Raw genomic sequence first — 17780 nt, forward strand, 5'->3', positions numbered from 1 at the left:
TTCTTCCTGTATTGGATAGAGAGGAGGATGTAGTGTATTGAGCTCATATCAGTGTCAGTGCAGTGTATAGGACTGTGTGCAATGTGTAGGACTGTGTGCAATGATTTACAGCATTATGATGTGGAGTGACTGAAGAGTCACTCAGTCTGCTGGATGTAGCAGAGGCAAATAAGTTAAATGGTGAATGGACTGACCGTGTGCACCAGACTGGATGTGTCTTGGAGTTTAAAAGTATTGGGAAGCCAGAATGCCTCTCTGAGAAGAGTCTGCACAGGTCATATGAAGAGAACTGCAAGTATCAGTGGTAACTATGGACAATAGCAGTTTTGTTTGACTGACCTGGGGATAGCTCAGGAATGTATAAGTAGCCAGGGTCTGTTCTGTTTAGTTAGCACCTGGACAAGGCTATGGATTTAAGTTGATGAGTTGGTTTTGGTGCTGGGCAACCTGTGGAAAGCAATAAAAAAACAGCATGTGTTAGGACCAAAACTGCATTGCTTGTGTGAATGCTACCTAATGCCTAATGCCTACCAGAAAGAGTGAAACCCTACAATTTGTTATAATAATAAATGGATTAACATATACATTTCCTTATAAAATATAACCTTTATTAGGAAAATATAAAATTGTCCATATATAGAATAAACCCACAATTAAAGTGCAAGTGAAAAAACATTGAAAAGGAAAACAAGTGGATAATTAATAGAGAATATATATATATATATACAGTGGTGGCCAAAAGTATTGGCACCCCTGCAATTCTGTCAGATAATACTCAGTTTCTTCCTGAAAATGATTGCAATCACAAATTCTTTGGTATTATTATCTTCATTTAATTTGTCTTCAATGAAAAAACACAAAAATAATTGTCCTAAAGCCAAATTGGATATAATTCCACACCAAACCTAAAAAAGGAGGTGGACAAAAGTATTGGCACTGTTTGATAAATCATGTGATGCTTCTCTAATTTGTGTAATTAACAGCACCTGTAACTTACCTGTGGCACCTAACAGGTGTTGGCAATAGCTAAATCACACTTGCAGCCAGTTAACATGGATTAAAGTTGACTCAACCTCTGTCCTGTGTCCTTGTGTGTACCACATTGAGCATGGAGAAAAGAAAGAAGACCAAACAACTGTCTGAGGACTTGAGAAACCAAATTGTGAAGAAGCATGAGCAATCTCAAGGCTACAAGTCCATCTCCAAAGACTTGAATGTTCCTGTGTCTTCCGTGCGCAGTGTCATCAAGAAGTTTAAAGCCCATGGCACTGTGCCTAACCTCCCTAGATGTGGACAGAAAATAAAAATTGACGAGAGATTTCAGCGCAAGATTGTGCGGATGGTGTATAAAGAACCTCGACTAACATCCAAACAAGTTCAAGCTGCCCTGCAGTCCGAGAGTACAACAGTGTCAACCCGTACTATCCGTCGGCGTCTGAATGAAAAGGGACTGTATGGTAGGATACCCAGGAAGACCCCACTTCTTACCCCGAGACATAAAAAAGCCAGGCTGGAGTTTGCCAAAACTTACCTGAGAAAGCCTAAAACGTTTTGGAAGAATGTTCTCTGGTCAGATGAGACAAAAGTAGAGCTTTGGGAAAAAGCATCAACATAGAGTGTACAGGAAAAAAAAAGGCATTCAAAGAAAAGAACACGGTCCCTACAGTCAAACATGGCGGAGGTTCCCTGATGTTTTGGGGTTGCTTTGCTGCCTCTGGCACTGGACTGCTTGACCGTGTGCATGGCATTATGAAGTCTGAAGACTACCAACAAATTTTGCAGCATAATGTAGGACCCAGTGTAAGAAAGCTGGGTCTCCCTCAGAGGTCATGGGTCTTCCAGCAGGACAATGACCCAAAACACTTCCAAAAGCACTATAAAATGGTTTGAGAGAAAGCACTGGAGACTTCTAAGGTGGCCAGCAATGAGTCCAGACCTGAATCCCATAGAACACCTGTGGAGAGATCTCAAAATGGCAGTTTGGAGAAGGCACCCTTCAAATATCAGGGACCTGGAGCAGTTTGCCAAAGAAGAATGGTCTACAATTCCAGCAGAGCATTGTAAGAAACTCATTGATGGTTACCGGAAGCGGTTGTTCGCAGTTATTTTGGCTAAAGGTTGTGCAACCAAGTATTAGGCTGAGGGTGCCAATACTTTTGTCTGGCCCATTTTTGGAGTTTTGTGTGAAATGATCAATGATTTGATTTTTGCTTCATTCTCTTTGGTGTTTTTTCCTTGCAAGCAAATTAAATGAAGATAATAAGACCAAAGAATTTGTGATTGCAATCATTTTCAGGAAAAAACTGTGTATTATCTGACAGAATTGCAGGGGTGCCAATACTTTTGGCCACCACTGTAGGTGAGAATTATAATGGTTTATTATTTTTTCTCTTTTACAGGCATTAAGGTGAGTATTATGGTGTTTTTTTATTTTTTATTTCTTACAGGGACAAGGGCTTCAGGGATTAGGTAGTATTAGGTGAGTATAACTGTGTTTATTATTTTTATTTCAATATGTATTTACTAGATGGTGGCCCGATTCTAACGCATCGGGTATTCTAGAATATGTATGCGGCCGACCGGGCACGACTAATCAGCGAAGCAGTGTTTAAATGGGTTGTGCACTACTTTAAATTAACCCCCCAATGTATCCCCCCGGGGCCCCTAATGAATTTTGTAATTACGTCATGTTGTAAATACTGCTTGTGACAACATCGCTGACCACGCACAGCCAGCACGTAATTCCCCCGCTGCAGCCGGCTCTTGCTTCCGCTTACATCACGACTATTTGCGGCTGCAGCCAGGGGTCTCCTGTTCCGCGTACCACAGTGACGACCAATCAGCAGAGGGGTGTTTAAATTTGGCGCCAATATCGCTGATTGGTCGCGGCCACCAATCCGTGTTAGTGAGGAGCTGCCTGTGCGGGTACTTCCGCTGCGAGCAGCCGGGAGATCTCCCGACGGCAAGTGTGAAGGGAGGACCGGGAAGCGAGGCCGCCAGTCGGGGTACTTCTGCTGCGAGCAGCCGGGAGATGAACGGCTAGCACCGGTCATCTCCCGGCTGCTTCGCCACTGATCTCCCGACGGTGGCCTGCGTGTTTCAAATGCTTCGCCAATTCGCGGCCGGGCTGTGACATGGGATTTCCTGGACGGACAGACAGACGGGATAAGCCGATTATATAGTAGATTTATTTAAACTTTTTTTTTACTTGGAGCACAGGCGCCGGCTTATGACTCCTCCCATCAGCGGTGCTTGCTCTCACTGTTATCAGTGACAGCAGGCGTAGGCTGATGGGAGTAGTAGTACTCTCATCAGCCGATGCCTGTGACCCACGGTAAGCTTTTTACCGCGGGTCACAGTCACAGTGACAGCTGCGGGATTACATTGACATCTGACAGCGTGATACCACAGTGCTCTGACCAGTGGAAACGATCTTACATCCAATCAGAGCCCCTGTTTCCTGCGCTGTCATGCATATGACAGGGCGGGAAACCACGGATGTTCAGGCCCACCATTCATATATATGGTGTCCGGGTTCGGGTACTGTTCTGGTCCCCAAAACCGAACTTTTAAAAGATGTTCGACTGAGCCCACCGGACCCGAACATCCAGGGGTCCGCTCATCAATAAAGGCTATATCCCATAGACTTTTTCTAAAAAGCCACACACTGTCCAATACTCAGACAAAATTAGATCCACAGAAATACATGATGCTGTGATAAATATGCATACATTACTATCAGTGATGAGCGAGCATGCTTGCCACTGCTCGGTACTCGCCCGAGCATCTCAGTACTCGAGATTCTCGGAGCTCGCCGAGTACTTTCGAGATGCTCGGGCGGGAGCTCGGGTCCCCGTCCTGCATGTTTGGCGCTATTTAGAGCACCAATCATGCAGGGATTGTCTGCCACTCACTGTAATGTCACAGCCATGGTGGTTGTGGCATTACAGTGATTTCCCAAATCGATGGGAACAGTGCTCACAGTGAAACATGAAAAGCCGGCAATTCAGCAACGGCATACACCGGTACCTGACAATTTAGAACAGAAAGAATAGAGCATCACACATAGATTAGATAGATAGAAACATGTCAGTCACATATATAATAAGTACAGTGACAGTGTTGGTTACTGTACTTGTTATTTAGCGTTAAAATAAAGGATTTATTTAAAAAAAAATAATAGTGTTTTCATGCACCCGTCTCTTTAAAAAAGCCGGCCGGCAATTCTTCAGTGGCATACATCGGTACCCGACAATTTAGAACAGAAAGAATAGAGCATCACACATAGATTAGATAGATAGAAACATGTCAGTCACATATATAATAAGCAGAGTGACAGTCTTGGTTACTGTACTTGTCATTTAGTGTTAAAATAAAGGATTTATTAAAAAAAAAATTGGCGTAGGGTTCCAAGTAATTTTAGTCTCTAGCGGAGGTTAAGCAGATTGGTGGAGCAGATGTTTGAAGCCTGGGAAGGGGGTAATACCCACGCAGCTTCTCAGGCTACTAATATCAGCCCCCAGCTGAATACCTAGCCTTTACCAGCTATTAAAATGGGGGACCCCCCCAGAAAATGATGTGGGGTTCCCCCTATTTTAATAGCTAGCAAAGGCTAGGCAGACAGCTGGGGGCTGATATTAATAGCCCAGGAAGGGTGCCATGAATATTGGCCCCCTCCCAGGCTAGAAACACCAGCCATCAGCCGCCCCAGAAATGGCGCATCCATAGGACACCATAGATTGCTAATCCTAAACCCATTATTTGGTTTGGGGGTTCTATGGCAGCAATTGGTACAGCCCGATTGCCCTCATGATGTGCCAATGGGGCTAAAGAGGGAGCCACTCTCTCAACCATCTACATGATGCTGCTGCTCTGGCTATTGACGATGTCATTTTAGGGGTTAAATGGCTGTAATTGGCGCTAACAATGATTTCAGCCATTGCAGCAGGATGACAGCTATAATATCCAGCTGATACCAGGTGATGATTTTTTAGGAACAAAGAAAATGTATTCATAATTTCCATTCACATTAGTCTCTGCAGTTTACCTTTTTATCTTTTTTTGTTCGTATATAGTTTGTTGTAAATTTGTACTAAATAAAGATTGATTATTAATTTAATCTTAATGGAAGTATTTCTCATTGACTAGTATGTATGACTTCTAATTAACTCTTAGTTATTTATAGGACCTTATTGGGCTAATAAATTGCTTGTGAGCTGCCAAAATCATCATGTATATATGTACGTCAGTTTGCGGGAAATCACTGTCCACTGTGCCGTAAATGTATGGATGTCGGAAAGAGGTTAACACCTCCTGGTCCTGATTTTGCTGGTGAAGAAAAGTCCTGAAAGTAACGTTTGTGTGTCAGAGAAAGTGTGCTTCCTGGCTTCTAAGATGTAAAAACCATAGGCTATATTTTTTGCATATATTTTGCCTTTTTGTATTTTTGTCTGAAAAGAAAAAAAAAATCCCACATTCCTGAAATTTGCACGCAACTCACTATGTTGTAATAAAACTTTTTTTTGTAAAAAAAAATTGATTTTTATGTTTTTTTATTGAGACTACCTTGTTGTAAAGTCCAATATGAGATCCGTAAACACCAACCAAACACATCGGCTTGTTGCAGGTACTGCACATCGGCCTGTTGCTTTTGGGACGTAAAACTACCAAGCTTTTCATGTCCCGTTCTTTTTGGTAAAATCACGGAGGTGGTGTTGTTTTATTTTATTTTTTTACAAATTGGAATAAGGCGCTCCTATTGCCTTTGGTGAACAAGTAGGGTCCCACCCCATATACTGTATAATACACATAGAACTTGGCACTCAAAATAGATGAAACAATAATGGTGATTTACACAATGTATCACAGAATATGCATGCCGTTTCAGTCCAATGGACTGAAACTAGGATGCACATAATATCTGTGAGGGAGCAGACTTCCAGAGCAAGTGTACAGTGTTTTTTTTTTTTGCACCACTTTTTTAAAATAAGGATATGCAGCGTCCGTAAGGGCCTAGGATACTCGGTAGCCAGGACAGCAGTCTTTCAGGAAGGTCACGGTGGCAGTGGCCCAGCTCCGTGGCCCTGGACGACCAGATGAAGAGAGTATTTACAGGGGATTCGTAGTCTTTATGTGACACCACCTGTGGTGCCTGGTCAGGGATCACCAGCTCTGCCATGTGGACCCTGGGGGATAGATGGTATAGCAGCTGAGATGAAACACTTCCCACAGGTGAAGCGGACCCCCAGGGACTGAGAAAGCTGATATGAAGGATGGCAGCAGGGGAAACAGGGTGCAAGGAGAAGGGTGGCAGCAGTGATGATAGTCACGGTGGTAGCACAGCTGTGGGGAGGCGCAGAAGCAGAAGACAGACAGGAGGAATGCAGTCTGGTTACCTTTACTGCAGAGAAAGCTGTGGAGTCTGGGGCACTGGTCACTAGGTCCAGGAGTGACCGGTCAGCCTGGAAGCAATCAGAGTCCACCCCATCAGGTGGATTTGGAGGCCTGCCTGCTGTGCTTCTCTGTTGTGGGCCCCACTGCATGTGAGCTATCCTGCGGTCCCTTTTCTTCACTCCTGCACTAAGCTCTGTACTAGCAGGCGGTGCGAACCTATAATGGGTACTGCCGTCTTGGGTGCAGCTCCAGGCTCTAGTTATGCCGCTGTGCTGCCGGGCTTCTGCTTGTGGCCAGAAAACTTGCAGTCTCCTGTAGTGTTGAGCCACCCCCGTAGTGTTTGGGTTCGGTTCGGTTCGTCGAACACCGGGATGTTCGAGGAACTGTTCGTCGAACTGTTCGTCGAACACCTTAGAACACCGTCGAACACCGTTAAAACCAATGGCAGGCAAACAAAAACACATAGAAGCACATAGAAAACACCTTCAAAGGTGTCCAAAAGCTGACAAACTGCTCAGAAGACGCTCTCTTTAAAAAAGCCGGCCGGCAATTCAGCAGCGGCACACACCGGTACCCGACAATTTAGACAAGAAGGAATAGAGCATCACACATAGATTAGATAGATAGAAACATGTCAGTCACATATATAAGAAGTACAGTGACAGTGTTGGTTACTGTACTTGTCATTTAGTGTAAAGGATTTATTAAAAAAAATATTAGTGTTTTCATGCACCGTCTCTTTAAAAAAGCCGGCCGGCAATTCAGCAGCGGTATACACCGGTACCCGACAATTTAGACAAGAAGGAATAGAGCATCATACATAGATTAGATAGATAGAAACATGTCAGTCACATATATAATAAGTACAGTGATTGTGTTGATTACTGTACTTGTCATTTAGTGTTGAAATAAAGGATTTATTAAAAAGAAATTGGCGTGGGGTTCCCCGTAATTTTAGTCTCTAGAGAAGGTTAAGCAGATGGCTGGGGCAGATGTTTGAAGCCTGGGAAGGGGGTAATACCCATGGAGCTTCCCAGGCTACTAATATCAGCCCCCAGCTGAATACCTAGCCTTTACCAGCTATTAAAATGGGGGACCCCCCCAAAAAATTACGTGGGGTCCCCCCTATTTTAATAGCTAGCAAAGGCTAGGCAGACAGCTGGGGGCTGATATTAATAGCCCAGGAAGGGTGCCATGAATATTGGCCCCCTCCCAGGCTAGAAACACCAGCCATCAGCCGCCCCAGAAATGGCGCATCCATAGGATGCGCCAATTCTGGCACTTAGCCTCGCTCTTCCCACTGCCCTGTAGCGGTGGCAGTGGGGTAATAGGGCTGGGGTTGATGTCAGCTTATAATGCCAGCTGACATCAAGCCCAGGTTAGTAATGGAGAGGCTTCTATAAGACACCCCCATTATTAACCCCATAGTCAAAGTTAAAAAAAAACACTAACACCCAGAATAAAGTCCTTTAATTGAAATAAAAACACAATTCTTTATTGTTCTAAATTAAACCATACTTACCATCACGCCCATTCCAGCTGAAGGCAACGATCTCCTGCAATAAAAGAAAAATAATAAAGCAACATCATCCTTACCTTTCCATGGTTTCCAGGACAGCTTCAGCTCTGCTACATTGAGATGACAGGCTGGACCGCAGCAGAAAGCTGCCATCCAGCCTGTCATCCCGCAGACACTGAGAAGCGCAGGCATGCTTGCGCTCCTCAGTGACAGGCTGTGACGGCATCCAGATGAGCCGAGGTAATGTCCAATGAACTCAGCTCACCTCATGCACGTCACTGACAGCGTGGGAAAATTCTCCTGCACTCAGCGCTTCAGCGTGAGAATTTTCCCACGCTGTCAGTGACGTGCATGAGGTGAGCTTATGTCCAATGAACTCAGCTCACCTCATGCACGTCACTTACAGCGTGGGAAAATTCTCCTGCACTCAGCGCTTCAGCGTGAGAATTTTCCCACGCTGTCAGTGACGTGCATGAGGTGAGCTCATGTCCAATGAACTCAGCTCACCTCAGGTACGTCACTGACAGCGTGGGAGAATTCTCACACTGAAGCGCTGAGTGCAGGAGAATTTTCCCACGCTGTCAGTGACGTGCATGAGGTGAGCCGAGTTCATTGGACATGAACTCGGCTCATCTGGATGCCGTCACAGCGAGACACTGAGGAGCGCAAGCATGCCTGCGCTTCTCAGTGTCTGCGGGATGACAGGCTGGATGGCAGCTTTCTGCTGCGGTTCAGCCTGTCATCTCGATGTAGCAGAGCTGAAGCTGTCGTGGGAACCATGGAAAGGTAAGGATGATGTTGCTTTATTATTTTACTTTTATTGCAGGAGATCGTTGGCTTCAGCTGGAATGGGCGTGATGGTAAGTATGGTTTAATTTAGAACAATAAAGAATTGTGTGTTTATTTCAATTAAAGGACTTTATTCTGCGTGATGTGTTTTTTTTTAAATTCTTTACTAGAAATTCATGGCGGTCATGTCTAATATTGGCGTGACCCCATGAATTTCGGGCTTAGGGCCAGCTGATAATACCAAGCTGGCCATAACCCCTTTATTACCCAGTGAGCCACCGCACCAGGGCCCTGGATGAGTTGGGTACAGCGCCAGAAGATGGCGCTTCTATGAATGCGCCATTTTCCGGGGTGGCTGCGGACTGCAATTTGCAGCGGGGGGGGGGCCCAGAAAGCTTGGGCCTCCCTGCGCTGCAGATTCCAGCCCCCAGCTGCCTAGTTGTACCTGGCTGGACACAAAAATAGGGCGAAGCCCCACGTATTTTTTTTTTAATTATTTCATGAAATTCATGAAATAATTAAGAAAAAAAGGCCTTCCCTATATTGTTGTGTCCGGCCAGGTACAAATAGGCAGCTGGTGGTTGGGGGCTGCCCGTTCCTGCCTGCTCTACCTGGCTGGACACAAATATAGTGCGAAGCCCCACGTCAATTTTTTTAAATTATTTCAGGAAATTCATGAAATAATTAAAAAAAAATTGACGTGGGGCTTCGCACTATATTTGTGTCCAGCCAGGTAGAGCAGGCAGGAACAGGCTGCCCCCAACCACCAGCTGCCTATTTGTACCTGGCCGGACACAACAATATAGGGAAGGCCTTTTTTTCTTAATTATTTCATGAATTTCATGAAATAATTAAAAAAAAAAAAACGTAGGGCTTCGCCCAATTTTTGTGTCCAGCCAGGTACAACTAGGCAGCTGGGGGCTGGAATCCGCAGCGCAGGGAGGCCCAAGCTTTCTGGGCCCCCCCCCGCTGCAAATTGCAGTCCGCAGCCACCCCGGAAAATGGCGCGTTCATAGAAGCGCCATCTTCTGGCGCTGTACCCAACTCATCCAGGGCCCTGGTGCGGTGGCTCACTGGGTAATAAAGGGGTTAGGGCCTGCTTGGCATTATCAGCTGGCCCTAAGCCCGAAATTCATGGGGTCACGCCAATATTAGACATGACCACCATGAATTTCTAGTAAAGTATTTAAAAAAAACACAACGCTCAGAATAAAGTCCTTTAATTGAAATAAACACATAATTCTTTATTGTTCTAAATTAAACCATACTTACCATCACGCCTATTCCAGCTCAAGGCAACGATCTCCTGCAATAAAAGAAAAATAATAAAGCAACATCATCCTTACCTTTCCATGGTTCCCAGGACAGCTTCAGCTCTGCTACATCGAGATGACAGGCTGGACCGCAGCAGAAAGCTGCCATCCAGCCTGTCATCCCGCAGACACTGAGAAGCGCAGGCATGCTTGCGCTCCTCAGTGTCTCGCTGTGACGGCATCCAGATGAGCCGAGTTCATGTCCAATAATCCCAGCTCACCTCATGTACGTCACTGACAGCGTGGGAAAATTCTCCTGCACTCAGCGCTTCAGAGTGAGTATTCTCCCACGCTGTCAGTGACGTGCATGAGGTGAGCTCATGTCCAATGAACTCAGCTCACTTCATGCACGTCACTGACAGCATGGGAGAATTCTCACGCTGAAGCGCTGAGTGCAGGAGAATTTTCCCACGCTGTCAGTGACGTGCCTGAGGTGAGCCGAGTTCATTGGACATGAACTCGGCTCATCTTTATGCCGTCACAGCAAGACACTGAGGAGCGCAAGCATGCCTGCGCTTCTCAGTGTGTGCGGCATGGAAAGCTGGATGGCAGCGTTCTGCTGCGATCCAGCCTGTTATGTGAATGTAGCAGAGCTGAAGCCGTCGTGGGAACCATGGAAAGGTAAGGATGATGTTAGTTTATTATTTTTCTTTTATTGCAGGAGATCGTTGGCTTCAGCTGGAATGGGCGTGACGGTAAGTATGGTTTAATTTAGAACAATAAAGAATTGTGTCTTTATTTCAATTAAAGGACTTTATTCTGGGTGTTTGTGTTTTTTTTAACTTTGACTATGGGGTTAGTAATGGGGGTGTCTTATAGACGCCTCTCCATTACTAACCTGGGCTTGATGTCAGCTGGCATTATAAGCTGACATCAACCCCAGCCCTATTACCCTACTGCCACCGCTACAGGGCAGTGGGAAGAGCGAGGCTAAGTGCCAGAATTGGCGCATCCTACGGATGCGCCATTTCTGGGGCGACTGACGGCTGGTGTTTCTAGCCTGGGAGGGGGCCAATATTCATGGCACCCTTCCTGGGCTATTAATATCAGCCCCCAGCTGTCTGCCTAGCCTTTGCTAGCTATTAAAATAGGGGGGACCCCACGTCATTTTTTTGAGGGGTCCCCCATTTTAATAGCTAGTAAAGGCTAGGTATTCAGCTGGGGGATGATATTAGTAGCCTGGGAAGCTCCGTGGGTATTACCCCTTTCCCAGGCTTCAAACATCTGCCCCAGCCATCTGCTTAACCTCCGCTAGAGCCTTAAATTATGGGGAACCCCAGGCAATTTTTTTTTTAAATAAATCCTTTATTTTAACACTAAATGACAAGTACAGTAATCAACACAATCACTGTACTTATTATATATGTGACTGACATGTTTCTATCTATCTAATCTGTGTGTGATTCTCTATTCCTTCTATTCTAAATTGTCGGGTACCGCTGCTGAAATGCCGGCCGGCTTTTTTAAAGAGACGGTGCATGAAAACACTAATATTTTTTTTAATAAATCCTTTACACTAAATGACAAGTACAGTAAGCAACACTGTCACTGTACTTCATATATATAGTATGTGACTGACATGTTTCTATCTATCTAATCTATGTGTGATTCTCTATTCTTTCTGTTCTAAATTGTCGGGTACCGGTGTATGCCGCTGCTGAATTGCCGGCTTTTCATGTTTCACTGTGAGCACTGTTCCCATCGATTTGGGCAATCACTGTAATGCCACAACCACCATGGCTGTGGCATTACAGTGAGTGGCAGACAATCCCTGCATGATTGGTGCTCTAAATAGCGCCAGACATGCAGGACACGCTTTTGATGCACGAACAGTTATCGAACATAACCTCGAACAGCCGAATTTTTTGCAAATCGTTCGGGTTCGTCGAACGACTCGAACACCGCCCAAAACAGCTCTAATTTGAGATTGGCGATCAGTTCTAGTCGAACACCGCTCATCTCTAGTCTCCTGTCCTCCAGATTTGGTTGCCGTGACGTGCAATCCCTGTACAACCCAGGACTCAGGCGTCCTCTGCTCCGCTGCCTGGGGTGAGCTCTTCACTTGCTCTGCTCCCCAGAACTTTCTACTTCTCTCTCTGCTGCTTTCTCCCCCTCTCACCCTCACTGACTAACTCCTCCCCCCCAGACAGAAAAGGCAGCTCTTCAAAATAGGGTGTAGAGCTCCCCCTTCAGGTCAGGGATCAGAACCTGTGTGTGCATGTGGGGTTTACCTGACGTGGGGAGCTCCTCATACTTCCAAGCGTAATATCACCTCCGGTGAAGGAGGCAACACTACTGTGGCAACTGGCCCATGGGGCACCACAGATACATTTCAATTTTTGAATATCTGTTTTAATAATTCAATTTAGCAACTGTACAACCCTGAAAAATACCTGACAATAACTCTGGAATGCATCTACTGTACATATTTCTATGGTTATGAAATAGTTTTTTTGTGATACATTGCACTTTATGTTTGTGGTAAATTTAGATTGATATGATTTGTATTTATTAATGAAAATATCAGAAATTTGATAAAAATTATTTAAAATTTGCAATTATTGAAAAAAAAATGTATGCCTTTAAAACAGATAGTCATACCACACAAAATAATTAAAAGATAAAATTTAGCATATGTCTACTTTACGTCAGCATTATTCTTTAAATGTCATATTTTTGTTAGTATGTTAGAAGGGTTAAAATTTTAGCAGCAGTTTTTCATTTTTTTCATCTAAATTTACAAGCCCTATTTTTAGGTACCATTTCACATTTGAAGTGACCTTTTGGGGAAATTATATTATAAAACCAACAAACAAAACCACATTTCAAAATTGCACCCCTCAAGGTATTTAAAATCGCATTCAGGAATTTTTTTTATCCCTTCTGGTGCTTCACAGAAATTATTGTAAAGTGGCATGAAAAAATTAAAAATGTATATTTTACCATGAAAACATTATCTTACTCCTAAATTTTTAATTTCCACAATGGTAACAGTAGAAAATGGACAAAGCAATTTCTTATACAATTTCTCATGAGTACACCAATAGCCCACATATGGTCAGAAGTTACTGTTTGGGCACATTGCAGGGTTCGAAAGGGAAGGAGCACTATTTGACTTTTGTCATGCAATTTTGGCTGGAATAGACTATGTACACATCTCTCCTTTGAAAAATCAGGTCCGATATGAAGATAGATTGGAGCAGGAATATAACTTCCCTCGTGCCCCACGGTCTCACACTCGTTGCCTGTCAGAAGATCATGTAGTAGAATGCTGGACCTGCGGTAGAAGGGGACACATCTCACGGGACTATTCGAACCAAGAAAGAAGGGGATGGGGCATCTGTTAAACTAGCATGCCCCACGGTCGAGGAGCACACCGTAGGGTCCCACACCCCAAAGAGAGAGGATGAAGTCTCTGAGGATATTGCTTCCAACCCATTACCTGGGCTGAGTTTAATGGACAATGTATTCACAGCTTGATGGACACAGGGTCTCAGGTGACCACTATGCCTGAAGAGTACTTTCAAATTTACTTCCCCAAAGTTGCCCGTTCCAGGAAAGAACCAACCATTTGGCTAGTAACTGCCAACCAGTTGCATATCCTGGTGGCTGGAGTGCTGTGGATGTCGGTATAGTGTGTGGGAAGGAGCTGGGCATGAAAGGGATCGTATTGGTAAAAGGCCCTGGAGGAGGGGGGCCCATCATGATCCTGGGGACAAATGTCTTGAAAGAAGCAGGCCAATTCCTGGCTGACGAGCCCCAAAGCAACAATTGGACTTAAACAAATCATGCCAGTAAGAGAGTGTTCCAACAGATTGTGCGAGTCAGCCAAATCCAGAAATTACCAGTCGCCTCCCAGTGCCTCGGCAAGGTGATGGTGCCTCCAGAAGCTAAGGTGACATTACCACTTGGACAGACCATACTTACCATGCCAGTGCTGGCCCATGTGTCGCTAGAAGGAGTAGATGTCCAGATTGAACCTGGGGAGGGGGGCGAAACCATCCTGGGACTGCTGGTTGCCCGCATCTAGCTATCATGGGCGTGTACCCATGTACTGCATAAATTTGAGAGGTACAAGTCTACAGCTGATTCCCCGAAAGGAAGTAGCCCAAGTATATCTAATGCCAGAAGATCTCACAAGGGCCGATGCCATAGAGTTAATGCCTGTGATGGGAGACCTGTGGACTTTGTTGGTGTTACTCAATGACCAGGAAGATAGAACCAAGGCCTGGGTTGGTCGCCACTTCTTAGAATAAATGGAAGTGAACCTCATGGAGTCCCCCCTGAGACAAGTGGGGGCAAATAGAGCAGTTTTTACAGCGGTATCAAGGAGTGTTTGCTCGACATGAAGATGATTTTGGGTGCACCAGGGCAATAAAACACAAGATCCCCACAGGAACTACAGCCCCCATCCAAGAGAGGTATTGGCAAATCCAGCCTCAAATGTACCAGGAGGTCATGGAATTGCTGTCATACATGTTGTTTAATGGACTGATATGGGACAGCCAAAGCCTCTGGATTGCACCTATTGTGCAAACCTGGAGCGGGCCCTGCTGCTCGGTGTTATGTTTGAATCACTCCTGTGTGCATGATTTGCGACTGTTTGACAGCTTTAATGCATGTGAGGAATGTCTATTTCTTACACATTCCTCACATGTATTAAAGCTGTCAAACAGTTGCAAATCATGCACACGGGAGTGATTCAAATATAACACCGAGCAGCTATAACTACTCGGTGCTCGCCCGAGCATACTCGGTGAAAGGGTTAACAAAACATACTCGCTCATCACTACTTACAGCTGATACCAATCATTACATTGGCTATACTATCTGCTTTCTGGTCTTCTTCACTCTTCTGCAACCACCAATACCATTGCTATGCCCAGACAGGCAACTAATGTCTGTTCATCATGTCATATATATTTTACTACTGCTGCCAATTAGTGATGAGCGAACGTGCTCGCCACTGCTCGGTAGTCGCCCGAGCATCACGGTGCTCAACAAGCTCGGCGCTCGGCAAGTATTTCCGCATTGCTCAAGTGAGAACTCTGGTCCCCGCCCTGCATGTTTGGCGCTCTTTAGAGAGCAAATGAACATGCAGGGATTGCTTGACATGCACTGTAATGCCATAGCCATGTTGGTTGTGGGCATTGCAGTGATTGGTTGGCGTCATCAGGTCTATATAAGACCTGGCGTCGCTATGCTTGTCACAGTCTACCTCGGAAACAGACAGAGTAGGGAGAGCTGCTGCTGAGTCAGAGAGAGATTTGCTTGTTTATAGTTAATATAGGTATTCCACAGCATATATATATATCCATCTGAACTAACAGTCCTTTTGAGGACTAATCCAGCTGCATATATTCAGTGGTGATAGCAGGAGTTAGGCAGGCAGGCAGTGTATCTGAAAGACTGCAGTGCATGATACAGCACAAGAGGGTCCATTGAATGTTCTGTCTGCTGCTGCTGTTCTTACAGATATTTGTAGACAAAGCTCCAGGTATCAGGGGCCAGAGCAATTTGTTTTTTATCTTAATCTTGGTTCTTTGCTTAAAAAGCAATCCAGAGTACACCATTTTTCTGCTCCATTTGCTTGTTAGCACTGCAGAATACAGCCAGATCTTTTCCATATTACAGCGATAAAAATCCAGAAATTTGAACTGAACATGGAAAATATTGGCCTCCTTTTCCATTTTGTTGCAGTGTGTCAGTCAAGCTATTCACACTAGGTCTCTGTGAAGAACAGTATTAGTAAACTAAAGGCCTGCTATTTAAAACCGTGGTTTTCCGTCAGACATATCACATATAACAGTGTTCCAAAATCAGCCATTTCTGCCTTCCATTTCAATGCAGTTTGTCAGTCAAGCTATTCACAATAGGTCTCTGTGAAGAATAGTATTATTAAACTACAGACCTGATATTTAAAACCGTGGTTCTCTATCACACGGATAACATATAACAGCGTTCCAAAATCAGCCATTTCTACCTTCCATTTCGTTGCAGTGTTTCGGTCAAGCTATTCACAATAGGTCTCTGTGAAGAATAGTATTAGTAAACTACAGGCCTGCTATTTAAAACCGTGGTTCTCCATCAGACGTATCACATATAACTGCATTCCAAAATCAGCCATTTCTCGTGAACATGGAAAATATTGTCCTCCATTTAAAATGGGCAAGGTGCATGACAAGGGACGGGGAAGTGGACATGATGGTGATGTTGCATGCAGAGGCCAAGGCCGAGGACGTGGGCAAGCGGAAATTGTGCCACAACAAACACCCACATCTTGTGGCGCGACCTTCCTGTCCCAATTACTAGGGGACTGCAGCACACCACTATTGAACCCAGAGCAGTGTCAAAAGTTTGTTAGCTGGATAGCAGATAATGCCAGTCACTTTACCACTACCACCACCACCACCCTGTCTTCCACAAGGTCAAGTCTCAGTAGCCGTGAGTCTGGACTGCATATTCCTCACCCTGATCCTCCTTCCTGCCACCATGCTGAGTGTCCGGAGACAACTGATCCCACACTTGGACACTCAGAAGAGCTGTTCACTTTTCTATTTGTAGATTCGGGCCTCTCACCCAGCCATCTTCAAGCGAGTCAAGAGGAGAAAGCGTGCAACGATGCCTAAATATTTAAGCAGCGACGGTCACATGAAGGCAATTACTGTTGCAAGAGGTAGATGATGATGATGAGACACAATTGCCAGAAAGTCAGGACGAGTACTAGGGTGCAGAACTGGAAGACAAGGTGGTGGATGATATAATAACTGACCCAACCTGGAAGGGGGACATGCAGAGCGAGGACAGCAGCACACAGGGGGTGGGAGGCATAGCACCATAGCAGGAAGGAAGAAGCAGTGTGGTGGCCGCAGACACAAGGCAGGAAAGTGTTCCCCGTAACGCCAACACGACGGAGGTTGCCAGTACAACTGTTAGGTCTTCCGAAGTCTGGTTATTTTTTAAAGACTCTGCCGATAACCCCAAAAAGGCCATTTGCACCACTTGCCAGGCCAGCATCAGCAAGGGTAGCAAAGCTAGCAGCCTGACCACCACCAGCATGATCAGGCACATGGCAGCAAAGCACCCAACTAAGTAGGCCAAACCCCAGGGTTCCGAAACAGTGTCTGTGGGTGACACTATTGCTTCTTCTGCTGTTGTGCGTGCATGCCAATCCCCTGTCCATGGTGCATGTGAAGATGCCTCCTGCCCTACAAGTGTCGTTGCACACTCTTAACTAGCACCATCAGCAAGCACGTACATGTCCTTGTCCCAGCGCAGCGTTCAGTTGTCCCTACCCCAGTCCTTGGAATGCAAGTGCAAATACGCAGCCAACACATTTCGCAAATGCTTGCCCTCGAAATGTTGCCTTTTAGGCTCGTGGAGAAAAAAGCTTTCCACAACCTGATGGCGGCAGCCGTCCCTCGGTACTCGGTCCCCAGCTGCCACTATTTTTCCCGGTTTTCCGCCTCCCCACGTGTCCCACAACATTAGCCGTGCCCTCAACAACTCAGTTACTGGGAAAGTCCACCTAACCACGGACACCTGGACAAGTGCTTGTGGGCAGGGACAGCACATCTCGCTGATGGCACACTGGGTTAATATAGTGGAAGCCGGGACCCATGCAAACCTTGGAATGGAACATGTCCTCCCAACGCCGAGGATTGCGGGCCCTGGGTCAATCAGTGCTGCCCCCACATTCTACAGCTCCTGCACCTCCTCCTCCTCTTCAGCCTCCATCCGAAATGACCACATCAGTCGCAAGCTGG

The sequence above is a fragment of the Phyllobates terribilis genome, unplaced genomic scaffold (genome assembly GCF_046119375.1).
Source record: "Phyllobates terribilis strain yellow unplaced genomic scaffold, ASM4611937v1 Scaffold_9__5_contigs__length_417890890, whole genome shotgun sequence".
In the NCBI taxonomy this organism is placed as follows: Eukaryota; Metazoa; Chordata; class Amphibia; order Anura; family Dendrobatidae; genus Phyllobates; species Phyllobates terribilis.